We start from the raw sequence: 15422 nt of genomic DNA, 5'->3' as shown, positions 1-15422 counted from the left end.
TATTTAAAGACATGTCTATTTAGGTCTTCTGCCCATTTTTTGATTGGATTGTTTGTTTTTAGTTATTGAGTTGTGTGAGCTGCTTGTATATTTTGGAACTTAACCCCTCATTGGTTGCATCATTTGCAAATATTTTCTCCCATTCTGTTGGTTGTCTTTTCATTTTATTGATGGTTTCCTTTGCTGTGCAAAAGCTTTTAAGTTTGATTAGGTCCCATTTATTTATGTTTGCTTTATTTATTTTTCCTTGGGAGACTGATCTAAGAAAATATTGCTATGATTTATGTTAGAGAATCTTTTGCCTATGTTCTCTTGTAGGAGTCCTGTGGTCTCATGTGTTATATTTAGGTCTTTAAACCATTTGAGTTTATTTTTGTGTATGATGTGAGGGAGTGTTCTAACTTCATTGATTTACAGGCTGCTGTCTAGCTTTCCCAACACCACTTGCTGAAGAGATTGTTTTTTTCTCCATTGTATATTCTTGCCTCCTTTCTCAAATATTGAATCTAGGTATATGGGTTTATTTCTGGGCTCTCTATATGATCTATTTCACTGATCTTTATGTCTATTTTTGTGCCAATGCCATACTGTTTTGATTACTCTAGCTTAGTAGTATTGTCTGAAGTCTGGGAGTCTTATGTCTCCAAATTTGTTCTTTTTTTCTCAGAATTCCTTTGGCAGTTCTGGATATTTTGTGGTTCCATATAAATTTTAGGATTATTTGTTCTAGTTCTGTGAAAAATATCATGGGTAATTTGATAGAGATTGCTTGTAGATTGCTTTGGGTAGTATGAATATTTTAACAATATTAGTTCTTCCACTCCAAGAGCATTAAATACTATAGTATTTTAATGGTATACAGAAAATAATAGGCTAGGAAAAGTAACTTTCTGATTTTATCTGCCTTCAATTTTTTCCCATTAGCATTTCAGTCATAGGAATTGCATTAAAAAGCCCAAGATGTTATTTTTAGGGATGCCAGAAAGTTAGGATTTCATGGTCTCTTGGTTTTATTTGAAAGTAGATAATAACCTTCACAAATTTGAAGGCTTTCCTTTAGAATATGAATTTTCTACCTAATTATCCCCCCTTCTGTGAGAATGTGAGACCTCCAGTATCCATTCCAAGTATGCCTTTTTGATATAAGTAGATTTAGGATATCTAAGACACACTTAGGTTTCAGATTCTTAAAACATTATCTTAAGCAATTATTCTCTCAATTATCATAGAGCTGTGCCAATTCTAAGTTTATTTCACAGTATGAGGAGAAAAGGTTCCTTCTACTCAGTATTACACACTTAAAGTGTCCCATAGCTGGGTTGCTTGGGCATAAAGTAGTATAAGCATTTAATGAGATGGCTTATGCACAATATGTCACACAATGTCACACAGTAACTGTTTCATTATCAGGATGCCTAACATGTCCAGTGTGCCTTGCTAACAGCCACTAAGCTATATATCCTACTGAGTTTCATGTTTTATTACTGAATCCCCCATATCAGGTCTGCTAGGTCTTTATTTTAATATTAATTTTTTTCTCTCAGAGGCACAGATTCCTTCATGGTAGATTCTATCATTAGTTTTTCTACTTCCTTTTTTCCCCCAATTAACTTTAAGCCAGTGCCTCAGTCATGAGAAGAGTTTACTTCAGTAAAATCCATACTATTACATATACCAGGAGATGCGAAATCTTAGGGGAAGTTATAAACAGTATTTGTAAAGTGGTTAAACCAGTGCCAAGAACATTGTGTGCTATTAAATGATTGCATGTATAAATGGACAAGTTAATAAGTATATGAATTGAACTTCATCCCAGATTTATTTGAATCTTCACTTCTAGGCCAGTAAGGAACTACAACAATACAAAATAGTTACATGTTTTCTCTTAAAATAAGAATTATTTTCCTTAGAAAGCTGGTCTAGTTAAAAATGATAAATAATTAAAAGCCCCAGCCTTTCTTCTACCCATAGACCCAGACTGGGTTTTGACATCTGCAACTCTCCTGGGATGGCACTTAATGCTGACCCACATGGTTACACCAGTGTTGAAGCTTCAACCTGGAAGACGGTTATTTCTAGACACAGCCCACCATCCATAGTTAATACTATTATTCATAAATGTCTGATTAGCCAACTACAGCATACATGCTTTAGAGGGAGAAACTGAGTGTTAACCATCTTTCACTACAAATTTGCATCGTAACAATTTATACATAGTTAATACGTACTAAAATTATTTTCTATTTCTACAAATAAAATAAGGAGTGATAGTTTTTTATATGAAAATCTGTTATTTCTTTTATGAAAAACCTACCATTAATAGAATATTTGGAGTTAACCTGTTAGCAATGAAATCATCATTTTATAGATATTGAAATTGCCTCCTAAAGTTCTGTTTTCTACTTGTATATTTAAATCCTTAGATATGAAACTTGATAGTGAGAAAAATACTCAAATCCTTGAAGAAATGTTTATGAACGAGTTCCACAAAATATAAATTACTTTTATGAATTTTTAATTATCTGTAAATGAAAGCTTTTATGCATAATTAAGACTTTTCAGAGATACGTGATAAGAATTGCAAGTTAAACAAAAGAAACACCTGAATACAGTTTAAAACTTGGTTGCAGAAATGCTTTTTAAAGGTGCTGATCTTGCATGCATGTCCAAATAAACAAAAGGTATTTTCCAAGTTTTTATGATGGATTTTTCAGTTTCTATTTGAAAAAAAAAAAAAAAAAAAAAAAAACAAGGAAATATTCTAAGCTTTCAGGAAGTAAAAAAAGAGTTTAAGCTCATAAAAAAAGTCTTTGCAGCCCTGCTTAATGTTCATGTCATCAGTTAAATTAGATGTGACAGGACCAGTAAGCCTGGAGATTTTCACCACTACTGTGATTGCCTTGAAGTATTTTGTCTCCTTAGAATCTCTTTGGCTCCATTTCCCAAGGACGTTGACTCCATGTTAATCCTGTTGACTCTTTCACAGCAGTTTTAAATAGTCTGCATCCAGCCGTAGGGAAGAGAATGCTTCTCTGAAGACTGCTAGGCCATTTAGCCTCCCCACCATCATCCTTCTCCTAAGAAAGAATGCTAATTACAACAAGAGATTGCTTATATCTTAACACAGCAGTGAGAGTTGAAAGAGTCAATTACTTATTTAGGGATTGTGTATGAGGTTAAAGAGTATGCCCTCTCAAAAGTCTTTAAACTGAGATTTGCCACATTCAAAGAAGAAATGACTTAGAATGGTGATGAAGCAAGCCAACACATTTTCATCACTCATAACACAATCATACTTTACAAGCAAGCTGGTGTTTAGTTGACTTCTAGGGAACTGGAATCTTTATCGTAATATATAAGACACTTAGAATTCAATAGGTTGACCTTCAATTCTTGATTTAATTATTATTACCTTATAAGTACTATTTAAACAACTTGCTATTGAATTACACACAGGTCAAGATGTTAAACTTTACCCTGTTTTTTCTTCGATGATGAAAATATTAGTATTTGCTTTTATGCCTCTTCACCATTTATGTAAATTTTAAGGTAGATGTTTTATTTAAATAGTAAGAAGCAAGAATCTTGAAAGAAGTGAACAAATGCTTTTGAGAAATATCACTTCTAAGAAAACATATTTTATGATTAACCTAAATCAGAACTTTAGATGATGAATGACAACAGACTACAACTTAGTAGGAAAGAATTGTTTTTGAAGGGTAGAAAATGTCCCTTGAGAGATATTCAGTTATCAGAAAAAGTATACACTTTAAAGCAAAACTCATATTACCTGATTTAAATACATTTAATTTTTATATATTTACCATAATTATGATTTAATTATCTGATTTCTCTGTCTTTCCAGTATGAATGTGAAGTGGTTATTGAGTAAGACAAAATTATCATTATGTAAAACATTAACCCATATTTACAGAGCTTTCATCAATTTACAAATCATTGATAGAGCTTCTGGTTTCTAGCAAATTTCTACTCAAGATGAGTATGTTTCTCATCTTTAATTGTTATCCTTTATAATAAAATAAAACAAAAAAATTCTCACGGGATATATTCATAGAATGCCTTTTAGTAAATAGTAATAATAGCAACTTAGACTAAACTATTTGTAGGGAAAGGTGAAAGCTGACAGCCCTTCCCAGGAGCTAGTTTTAAGCAGGGGAGCAATTTGAGATACCGTTGGTACATTCCAGAACTCCCCTTGGCCTTAATTAGAACAATTGAAAGAAACTGTTAATTTTGATCAGCTGGTGAAAAGCCCTGCTGTTGCAGTCAGTCATTTCTATGGAGTTCAACTTTCAAGTTCATAAGCAAAAGGGTTAGATTAAAGGATTTCTCCTCCCGGTAAATCATTAGCACAAATGCATCATTTCAAAATTAATACTTTAAGATTGAGCTGTATTTTAAGGTTATAGAGTTGCTAGTTTAAAATGTGACACACAATGTATGAGTAATTCGTTTCACAGTGGGTTGTATAGTTTTAGTTTCCATATTTAGAGCTAAATAGAATATTTTAATTTGTGGAAAAGACATCTTTTGGGAACATGTGCTGATATTCAGGCTGTACATCTACATGGTAATCAAAAAGTGTTTTAGGGAAAAAATAATGTGGAAAGGCCACACAATATGTTAGAAGGGGCTACAGTAAAGGTAAAAATAAAGCAGGAATGTGGTGGGTGAGGTGCCTTCAACAACTTTTATGTTTGTAACATAAAACCCAACCATGGAACAGTAAGAAGAGAAAGCAAGATATGACGCCACAAACCATCACCCACAGCAAAAAATGGCAACACAAGATTTCTTATCAACTGTCATGGCAAGCAAAAAGGGTCTGAATATGCTCACCTGAGAGATCTGGCATTGATGGTGGGCAAATTCAGTTGGTGTTGTTTTTGTGTTGATTTGCTTTTCCTTTCTTTGTGGACGGTGATTACTTTTGCTACCCCGGTGATCTCCAGGTGTGTGCATCTGATAGTATATGCCATGGCAGGGGCTCTGTTCAGATTGACAAGGACAAAATTGGAGTCCCTTTGAAAAAGCCACACGGGGGATTCAAAAAACACTACAAAAATACTTTTCTCTAATCCCTCATTCAAAATGTTAAGCATGAGAAGTAGTTTGGAATTCTCAAGTTTTTAACATTTTAGGACAGTAATATGGTGCATATATCATATATAATACATAATGTACCCAGCAGGTCCTGGAGTAACATAACAGTATTGTTAAAGAAAAGAAAAATCTCACTAGATACTTCAGTACAGGAAGTTTAATGTAAGAGATTGGTTATGTCAGCACTGAAGAGTTAAAAGAGCAAAAAAAACCCAAAACCAAACTAAAACCAAACAAAAAAAAAAAAAAACAAAACCCCCAAAAACACTGAGGGATTCAGAGAAAATAATAGCAAGGAGAGTTTATGAGAATTTAGAAGTTTAGAAAATGGCATTGACCAATTGGAGGTATGAGGCTGATTCTGGAGATGCCAAAAGAACCTGGAGACCAAACAAATTTATTTTTTATGATTTATTTTTATAGTATACTTATTTTTGCCTTTTTTACTTGGTAGAGAAAGTAGGAAATAGTGATACAAATATTTGGGGATCTCTAAGAGAATTTATTGTTTTACATAGTAATGTAAATTACAAAGCTCATGCTAGAGAAGGCACTTTGCAAATATTTTCTACCTCTTAATGGCATTAGTCTATATTGTCCTTGAAAATTGTTGAATCTTGGATGATGTGTGCAATGAGACTCTGTCTTACAAGTAAAATTAAGTGAAATAGTTCATCAAGTGTGTTGAAATTCACACTGATGAGGGAAATCTAATCTGGTTGGCCTTTATTCACTCTGGAGTGGCTTTCAAAGTACAAAACCCCAAGTCTTCTCCCCATCCTCTCATATCCAGCTTGTGATGTTGTAACTGGTACTTATTGTGTTGCTGAGATTCTGAGATAATTCCTGTAATCAATGATTCACACTGGGGTAATGTAAAAATAGGATAAGAGAGATAGATCCAGTATGAGTTCCTAACCTGTGAGTGGAGTGAAGTTTCAGGCAAGACAATTTTGAAGAAAGAGTTGGGTCGCAGTGCCAAATCTGAAAGCAAGGATAGGTGATTGGGAACTCAAAGCCCACAGGGGAAGCAACACTTTTGTGATGGAGAGCTTAACCTCTCAGCCAGTAGTCCTTTGGACCCTGGAGGAAAATCTATATATATTAACCTTGAACCTTTGACCAATTTAACTATTTACCACTTAAGCTAAAATTCTACTTATAAATAGCCCTAACCCCTGAGTTTAAAAAATGTGTACTATATTTATTTGTCAAGGGAGTCATCTTAGATTAACTGAGGGGAGGTTGGCTGATAATCTTGAAGTGTGACTTTTCTTATTTATATTCCTCTGTTTTTGGCTGTTTAGAGGAAGTGGCATCCTTTTCTAGTTTTGACCTTGGGTTTTTACATGATGACCAGCAGTACAATGAGTATAAATATATAACAGAACTGAGAGTAACGGGTGGGATAAAACTGTAGTCCAGTGAAGGAACGGAGATGAAAAATTAACACTTCCTATGCTAGAAGCTGGTAACATAAAAACCAGATGGAGTGGATAGTCAGGTTACCTAATTAATAGACTAAAATTGTAATCTGAAACCAAGGCTGCTAAATAGACATGCATTCTGGGGTCTCCAAAAGCTATGGATCTGCACAAGTACTTTTATGGAATAGAGATGTTAAACTTCGAGAGGATTTTGCTCAGGCTATAGATTATTTAAGGAACCTGAAGCTCTTGTCTATTTGCTTGAAAGACAATCACCAATTCAAATGAAGCCATTCATATGGAGACATGATGCAATGAAAGAGGAGTGTAGAGGAATGCAAAGAGATCAGGGACTCATTTGAGAAGAAAGGAAAGGTTATCATGGAAGCCACATCCAAGGCCAGCTAGATTTTCTGAGCATATCCTACTCTTCTAGAGTTAATCATCTTCAAGTTTGTTATGATGTAATTGCTCTAATACATTTCTTTTCTATTGTCTTGTTTACAACCTCCAGTAGGAAATTCAGCATGAGGTCCATGGCTAGAAGGAGGAAGAAATCTACTACTCATAATTAAATAGTATGAAGAATAATGTTTATTTTTGTGTTTGAAATAAAAAGTCATCAAAGATATACATTTAGATTTAATGCAATCTGCCAGGTTCTTTAAAAGCTTCTTAAGCCACTTGGAAGTCAAAACATTTATTGTATATTATTACTTATTTAATAATAAGAATTTATAAAACATAAACTTAAATATGCTGCTATTTTTTATGTAGGTAGCCTTGTCAGTGCCCTTGGTTCTTCAGAAGTAAAGTAAAAGTATAAATGAACACAGACCTTGACTCCAGATAGTTAAAATATAAGCTATAGACCACAGATAAAAGCAGTGTTGTCAGTTAATTGATTTTAGGTTCCTGGGACTACATTCTTCTTCCATCAGTGTATAAATCCAAGAATCACCTTTGAGTTATAAAGATGAAAATAATATCATACAAATTAAAATCCTTTGTATCTATAGATAACATCATTTCCTGTTATGGCTGTCTGTGCAGGGGCTGGAGTGGTTGCCTACCTGTAGTGTGAGGTTCAATTGCCTTCCTTTCTCAGTGGTTATGAAAGTCTTCACTTTTGAATAGTGGCTACAGCAATAAGAGGAGGAACTGCTCTTGTCAGCCTCTCTGCATCAGGGTCCCTCTTTTATTCCCCCTCATTCCTGCCAAACAAAATAAAACAAAAACAAAAAATAAAAACAAACAAAGAACCCAAACCCTTTCTATTTCTTGCCATAATTCCTTGCTGTTAGTCAAATACACGTTTGTTTCATTTTAAATATGCAAAGGGGAGGGAATAGCTCAGTGAACCTGGGTTAAGTCTCCAGTACCTGCATTAAATATGTGTAAATAAATAAACCTAATTACCTCCTCTCCCCCAAAAAGAAGCCAAATTTTTCTAAAAATATATACATGCAAGAAAAGGGGAGCAGGACATGCTTTATCACAGGAACATTTTTTTCTTTGGTAGATTAGACTAGCATCTCTAAACTATAGGCTAATTCCATGTACTGAAAGTTAATTGCACACTTTGATTTTAAATAACAGGATAGATGTGAAGGAGTGAATAAAAAATACTAGAAAATTATGCAAGTGCACTCTTATTTTTCTTGGTAAACTTATTTCTTAATTCTGTCTTCTTGCACTCTACACTACTGCTAGTTTGTACTGTATAATTTTCCTCTAATACTTTCTTGCACATACATGCCTTTATGAGATTCTGTCTCTCTAGAAAGTCCTTTTTTGAATCTTCACATGGCAAATTTATCAATTGTTATCTACCTTCAGAAGTTTTTCCTGTCTCCCACACTTGAGATTTACCATCCTTAGGTTTTACTATAATAAACTTAGCTTCCTCATGTTATAGCACTGACTTCTGTTTTTTGCCCTAACATGGAAAGAGATTGGAATTTATTACTCCTTTCCTTACAATAAGAAAAAAAAAATAACAAACTGAGAATTAGATCTATCAAAGAGCTGAGGTACAGGGCAAACTGCCACTCCAAAATCTGGAGAGACAGACTCATCCCTAGAGACATAGCTGAGATCTGCCTATCTGGAGCATGAGTTGTTGGAGACATACACAAATGATAATTTTGACAAATTGTTGGAATCTGATTGTTGACTGACATGAGAGGAAGAAACTCTTGGGGTCACAGTCTTAGGGGAGCTATCCCTTTTTCATTGGCTTTACCTCTAGCAACTCCTACCTTCCAAAACTTTCATGGTGAAGTTCTGAGAAAGCTCTCCTTATGGGTCTGGCAGGGAGTAGGAAGAAGTAATCTTTGTGAAATGTGATCAGAACTTTTTCCGTTTACTAGGTTTTGTTCTGGGAAAAATGACTCTGCCATTCCTCCACCAATGAGAGACATTTGTGGCCTTGCTGTCTCACCTAAGAGGGGGCAAACAAAAATAAAACAAACAATAACAACAAATATTCAAAATGGATCAAGGATCCAAGGAAATAGATTGGGGGCATTTCAGTTAGGAAAGGGAATAGAGGGCAGGAGAAAAATAAATTATATCTCTGAAGAAACATTTGTGAATGTCACAGCCCTAAGACAGGTGCACTAAAGGTAGTGAGATTCAATTGGAAAAATCTTCTCCACACATTATCAAAACATCAACAGTCCTCAAATATGACAGCAAGTTACAGCTGGCATAGATACTTTCAGATAAAGAATGTATAAGGAAGCCCAAAGTCAAGAGGGGGAAAAAATAAGGACAGTAGAGGACTTTGAAGCCTCTGGCATCTATAGCTAGAGCTTTTTACCTCAGGTCTTATTACACAATATACATGCCCAGCTCGCAACCAAAAATTACCAGACACACCAAAGGCAAGTAAAAGCAATCTGAAGAGTTAAAACATTAATCAGAACTAGACTGAGGCGTAAGTGTTGGGATTATTAGGCAGGAAATTTTAGAAAAATCTATGACTCATATGTTAAGGGTGTTCATGAAAAAAATTCTCTATGCAAATGTATCTACTAATTCCTTTTGTAACCTAGTAGAAATGTGGGAAGACTGGTTGATGGAAAATTTAATGTGTACCTCATTATTTCCTACATTACCTTTTTCAGGATTCTGCTTTGATTGTAGTTATCTATTTCAATAATACCAGTAGAGAGCTATGATTTTCAAAATTTGTGTTGTGATAAAAACAAAGCAAATCTCTATTTATTTTCTATTCATGAGGATTTGGTCATTAAATTCTACATTGTTTATCAAACATAGTAATTAAAAGACATGAACTTTCTGAGAAGAATTAAAATCATCATTCACTTGATTTAAGATTCATAGTTAATTTCTTTAAGTGTCCTCAAATGGTATTCTGAAAGTTTGACAGCTCCTAGAAATGTGCCCATGTAACATAGCAAATTTACTTACAGGTTGTGGGATTAGAAATGATGAGTCGGATCTCAGAACTTCTTCAATTTAAAGTTCTATTTGCACTGAGACAGTCATACATAAGTTTGGTTGGCTGAATTACAGAGTGAACATAGGGAAACCTACTCAATCACGTTTAGGTAGATCAGATAATACCTATTACTCACCATCCCTTACCTCAAGTCTTTCTTACAGAATGATAACTAACTTTTCTCATTACTCAGTTTCACTCTCAATTCTCCATAACTTTCTAATATAATCCTATGATGACAATCATACTATTGGCAGAAAGCACCTTGGATTTCTTTGCTCATTTTTCTTTCACTGGCACCAACACCGTTTCTCTGACCTCTTTATACAGACACCTGCTTCTGGACTGGGTATTTCATATAATGCAAGAAAACCACAAAAATGCTTCCCTGAAGATGGAGGATGGGCAAAACATTAAAACAAATAATAATGGAAAAGCGGGTAATATTAAATTTTGTGATAGGATTTGTTTACTGGAAAAATAATTGCTTTCCTTTAATTTCATGAGACAATCTACTCTGTCAGCTTGGAATTTTCTATTGAAATAGGAAATATTTATATTTGGAGATCTGTTGTGAAAGAAAATATTTTTGAAGTAGATACATTACTTTCTAGTGATAAAAGCAACATGATGACCATTTAGATTTTCTCTATCATTGATTTTTAAGCAGCAGAGACTTACAGAAGAGTATTGTAACTAAGAGTATTGTGGCTAAGGTAACTGGATGAATTTCCATGGGAATATCAGTTGCTCTCAACTGAACTCATTTTATTTTAACTAGAGTATGTAAAACTTACTTTTCTTGCCTATCACTATTTATACTCACAGGATGTTGTTAACAATAACCTGAATCCATAATAAGACAACACAATTCCTTAAATATCTTCTCCTGAGCTAGACTAATAACCTATCATCTTCTATGAATGCTAGTACTAGCTTGAATTTAATTTCTCAAGTAGAATAATTTTATATAAACCTAGCCCAGTGGGTCACTGGAAATTGATGTTCTGCCCTGCCATTAAGGAACAAAGAAAAAATTCCTGCCATTAAGGAACAAAGAAAAAATTCCTAATCAGCATTAGAGTGCAGCCCTATGCAAAGTAAATAACAGGAACCTCCAATCACTAACAGCTAATATATAAGGTACTATTAAAAGTAAATTCATTTGGGACTGACAAAAACTGAGAAAGCTACAAGTATAGATTTATTTTATATATACCAAAGGATAGTGACAAAAAAAGATACCACTCACATAATGAAATTTAGGACAGATACCAACATATACCTCTAAGATTCACCTGCCCTTAAATCAGAGACCTTCAAGTACCTGCCATTCAAGAGGAGGATGAGTGTCATTTAACAAAAATCGTGGTGAAAATGTTCTATTGATTGTTTCCTCAAACTAATTTTAAAATAGAACATACCATATTTGCATAGGAAAACTTATTTAGTTTCATTTCCTCCAGCAATTATTTGCCAAAGCTATTTTATACTTCCAAAATAAAGTGAAGAAATTCAAAGACTACCTGCATGATATTTATGCAACATATGCTTTTTACAGGGTTTACATAAGACTCTTCTTGTAATGGAAGCGGGTAGGGAAGCAGGGGCAGTAAGAGAAAGAGTGGAATCTTATATGTGGTCTAAAAAGCACTTCCATTTCCCACTTTTCCCCCTCGTAAATGAAGACAGGATGAACAGCTAAAATTACTAATTGGTTTACTGATCAGTTGTACTTTGTTCGATTGATTTGCAATTAATTCTGGTTTGTGGTGCACTGAAGAAGAAGGTTGGCGCCAACCTTTGAGGCAGCTGATACTTAATACCCTGCTGGAGACTGCAGACCAGGGTATCAATATTCAAGTCTGGAGACGGCTCCTAGACCCTCTCATGAAGAATTGCTCTGCTCCCTCTTTCTAGGGAGGCTGAATTCATATTATTTGTTTCAAGTAATAATAAAATGTAAGCTTTTTAATTTTATGTTTAATCTTGCATAATTAGGAACAAAAGCACCACATACCAACACAATTTCAGGCATATAAATCCTTTTGATCATTGTTTTTCTTCCTATCTGTACTGCAAACTCCACATATAGCCATATAGTCACACACAGGCACCCGCCAACACACACACAATCTCAGCTGGCTAAAGAGAATCTGATGAATTTATTCCTACAAAGTAGAAAAGGATTAATGAAAACTTAAGTATTAAACTTCCTAAGTTCATTTTAAATATAATTTACATTTCAAATATCAGAATCAGAGGGCTGAAAAAATAAAGTTCTAATGTTGAAATTACCATTGTTAGGCAATCAATTGGTCAAAAGTGTGAAAGGCAAAAATACCTTATTGGTCTTCATGACATTGTGCACTTGCTGACTCTGCTAATACTAGTCCCCCTATAACCATTCTCTACTAAGAAAATTATGTTTCATGCCTTCTGTTCTTTTTTTCTTTAACTTATATAGATGTTTATTAAGATTGATTTTAAAAATTGAAGTATAGTTCATTTACAATATTGTGTTAGTTTCAGATGTGCAGCAAAGTGATTCAGTTATATATATATATTTTTTCAGCTTGTTTTCCATTATAGGTTATTACAAGATATTGAATATAGTTCCCTGTACTCTACAGGCAAATCCTTGTTGCTTACCTGTTTTATATATAGTAGTGTGTATCTGTTAATCCCATACTCCTAATTCATCCTTCCCTACCCTTTGCTAACCATAAGTTTGTTTTCTATGTCTGTGAGTCTGTTTCTGTTTTGTAAATAAATTCATTTGTACTCTTTTTGTTTTAGATTCTACATGTAAGTGATATCCTATGGTATTTTTATTTCTCTGTCTAACTTACTTCGCTGACTATCATATTCTCTAGGTCTATCCATGTTGCTGCAAATGGTAGTATTTCATTCTTTTTTATGTCATGACTTCTGTTGTTAAGTGATATTTTTTCTGGCCATTTCCAATCTTTTATGAGACTTTTAACAGTGTCACTTGTGTTTACTGTGTTTTTTATGATCAAGACTATATTGATGTCAATATTATAAAATTATTTGACCTTGTTTAATAAGAATCAAAATCACAATGCATATTTTTCTGACCATAAAATCTAAAATAATCCTGTATAGATACAGGATGTAAAGTTTCACAAAAATTTTTAAACATTACTTGTATATACTCGTAATGGTAAAATGTCTTACATTAATTGCTGATTCTCTGAAGCGTGTAAGCACATTTTTCTTCCAGAATTACCTAAATAAACACCATATCAGTTAGGATTGCATTGTGGTGCACTTAACAAAAACCTAAGTGGCTTATTACATGTCTGCTTGTTTGTTTGTTTGTTTGTTTGTTTACCTGATATGGAGCCTAGGGTCAGGCAAGACATGGCTGATAGTACTACTTAAGAACTAGGCTCTTCCCCTCTTACTTTGCATCCTTAGGGCATGACTAATTTTCGTGGTTGATAATCATCTGTTCCACTTTCCAGGTAGAAGGATGGATAAAGGAAAGAAAGCAAATAGCACAAACAGCCTTGGCTGGCCCATTCAGTGGCTTGAGCTTACTGGTTAGCATCACATGGACATACCTAATTACAAGGAATTCTGAAAAGTGAATAGGTTGAATGGGCACATTACTATCTTAAAACAAAAATGGAGTTCTCTTGAAAAAGAAAAAAATGAGGATCGATATTAAATTTAATATTCTCTTATTTAATATCCACATTTAAGGCTCCAAGATTCTATTTTTTTTAAATTTACCGTACCTTATTTGCAATTACTTATTTAATGTTTATTTCTGTCTCCTCCTAGTAAAATAAAAGCACCAAAAGAGTGGAGACTTTCTTTTCTTTTTGCTCATTTTATTTTTAGGGCCTAGACTAGTTCTTGAAACACAGTAGTCATTTGATGTATTTTTGTTGAATGAATGAATGAATTTATTCATTCCTGAATTCAATACAAGTATATTGAATATCTACTTTGCATTCCAAAGCTAAACAGAAGGCTAAGTGCTAAATGTACAAATTCAGATAATGTTAGTTTTCTAACATCAGAGTGCTTAAAATTTGTGATATGAAGTCAGTCATGGAAACAGGTGAAATGATATATGATAAAGGCCGTGATCAAGGTTAGTACATGGAAGATTTCCTGGAGGTAGGACATCTAAACCCAAGTTCAGAATAAAAGGTTCTGTGAGCTAGGGGACAGTTCGGTGGGATGTGGATGGGCAAACAAGAGAAGGAGGAGATGTATCAATCAATAGGGCAGAAGAATAGTATATGAAGTCAAGAGATCCTGGTACAGTTAGGAAACTCTAAATAGGCTTATATAACCAGACAAGAGTTTGTGTGTGCTGGGCTTTGGGGAGGGGATGGTTGTGGGTGGGTGTTGATTGTGTGAGAAAGGTTGGTGTTACAAAACATAAAATTGGCTGTAAAAACAAAAGCCAGATTATGAAGAGCTTATTACTCAAGCTAAGGAGTTTGTTCTTGAAGGTCAATAGAACACTTGACACTATATAACATGACATGATTTTTAGAAGTGCATACGGTAATTCAGAGGTAAGAAAAAAAGCTGAGAGCAAAAAGACAGTTTAAAACTAGTTGCAATAAATCAGAAGAGAAATTAGAAGTACTGGAGATAAGGATCAGGGAATAAAAGGAGATTCCTAAAGAGAGTATCACATGACATGGCAGCAGTTTGGGTAGTGGGTTGATATAAGAAAGGGAAGAGTCATGGATGGCATGATTTCTGAACTGGTTAGATGGAAATATAGGAGGTTTTATGCCTCGAGGCGCACAAAGTGAAGAATTTGGTTTTCCAAGTGTTCAATTGCATTTTCAGGACATTCAGTGGAGCTATCTAGTCTATCAGAGCTCTGAAAAGAGAAATGCATAAGAAATTCAACTGTAAGACATGAATAAACAACTTATAAGTGAATTCACAGAGTAAATATATTCAACTAGGGGGTTGAGAAAGATGAGAAGAGAGAGTCAAGGACAGAACTCTGCAGAACACCAAGTTTTAAGAAGGCCCATAGCAGCTCATTCATTTTCTAGAGAGTAAGTCCACCATTACTAACATGGTTCCTTTCTTTTAGAAAGTACTGTCATTATAAAAATGTCTCATTAACATTTGTAACTAAGGGAATCCTAGGTCCAAACAGAATGACTCTCACTACTAAATCCTGCATCTCCTAGAGCATCTACAAAGTTCTGGGCACATGATTGGCACTCAAGTGATTTTATTTTTCTGTTATTTAGTATCCTACCAACTCGAATTAGAATTAGGGTTAGAGAATAGGATATCATCTGACTTAGTGATAATCAGAATTGTCACTGAATTATCAGAATTTAGTGAGAATCAGAATTTATTTTTAAACCACTTCTTACCTTAAAGAA

Source organism: Camelus ferus, chromosome 3 (genome assembly GCF_009834535.1).
Source record: "Camelus ferus isolate YT-003-E chromosome 3, BCGSAC_Cfer_1.0, whole genome shotgun sequence".
Taxonomy (NCBI): Eukaryota; Metazoa; Chordata; class Mammalia; order Artiodactyla; family Camelidae; genus Camelus; species Camelus ferus.
The sequence above is the reverse complement of the archived record's forward strand: the minus strand, read 5'-3'. Positions refer to the sequence as shown.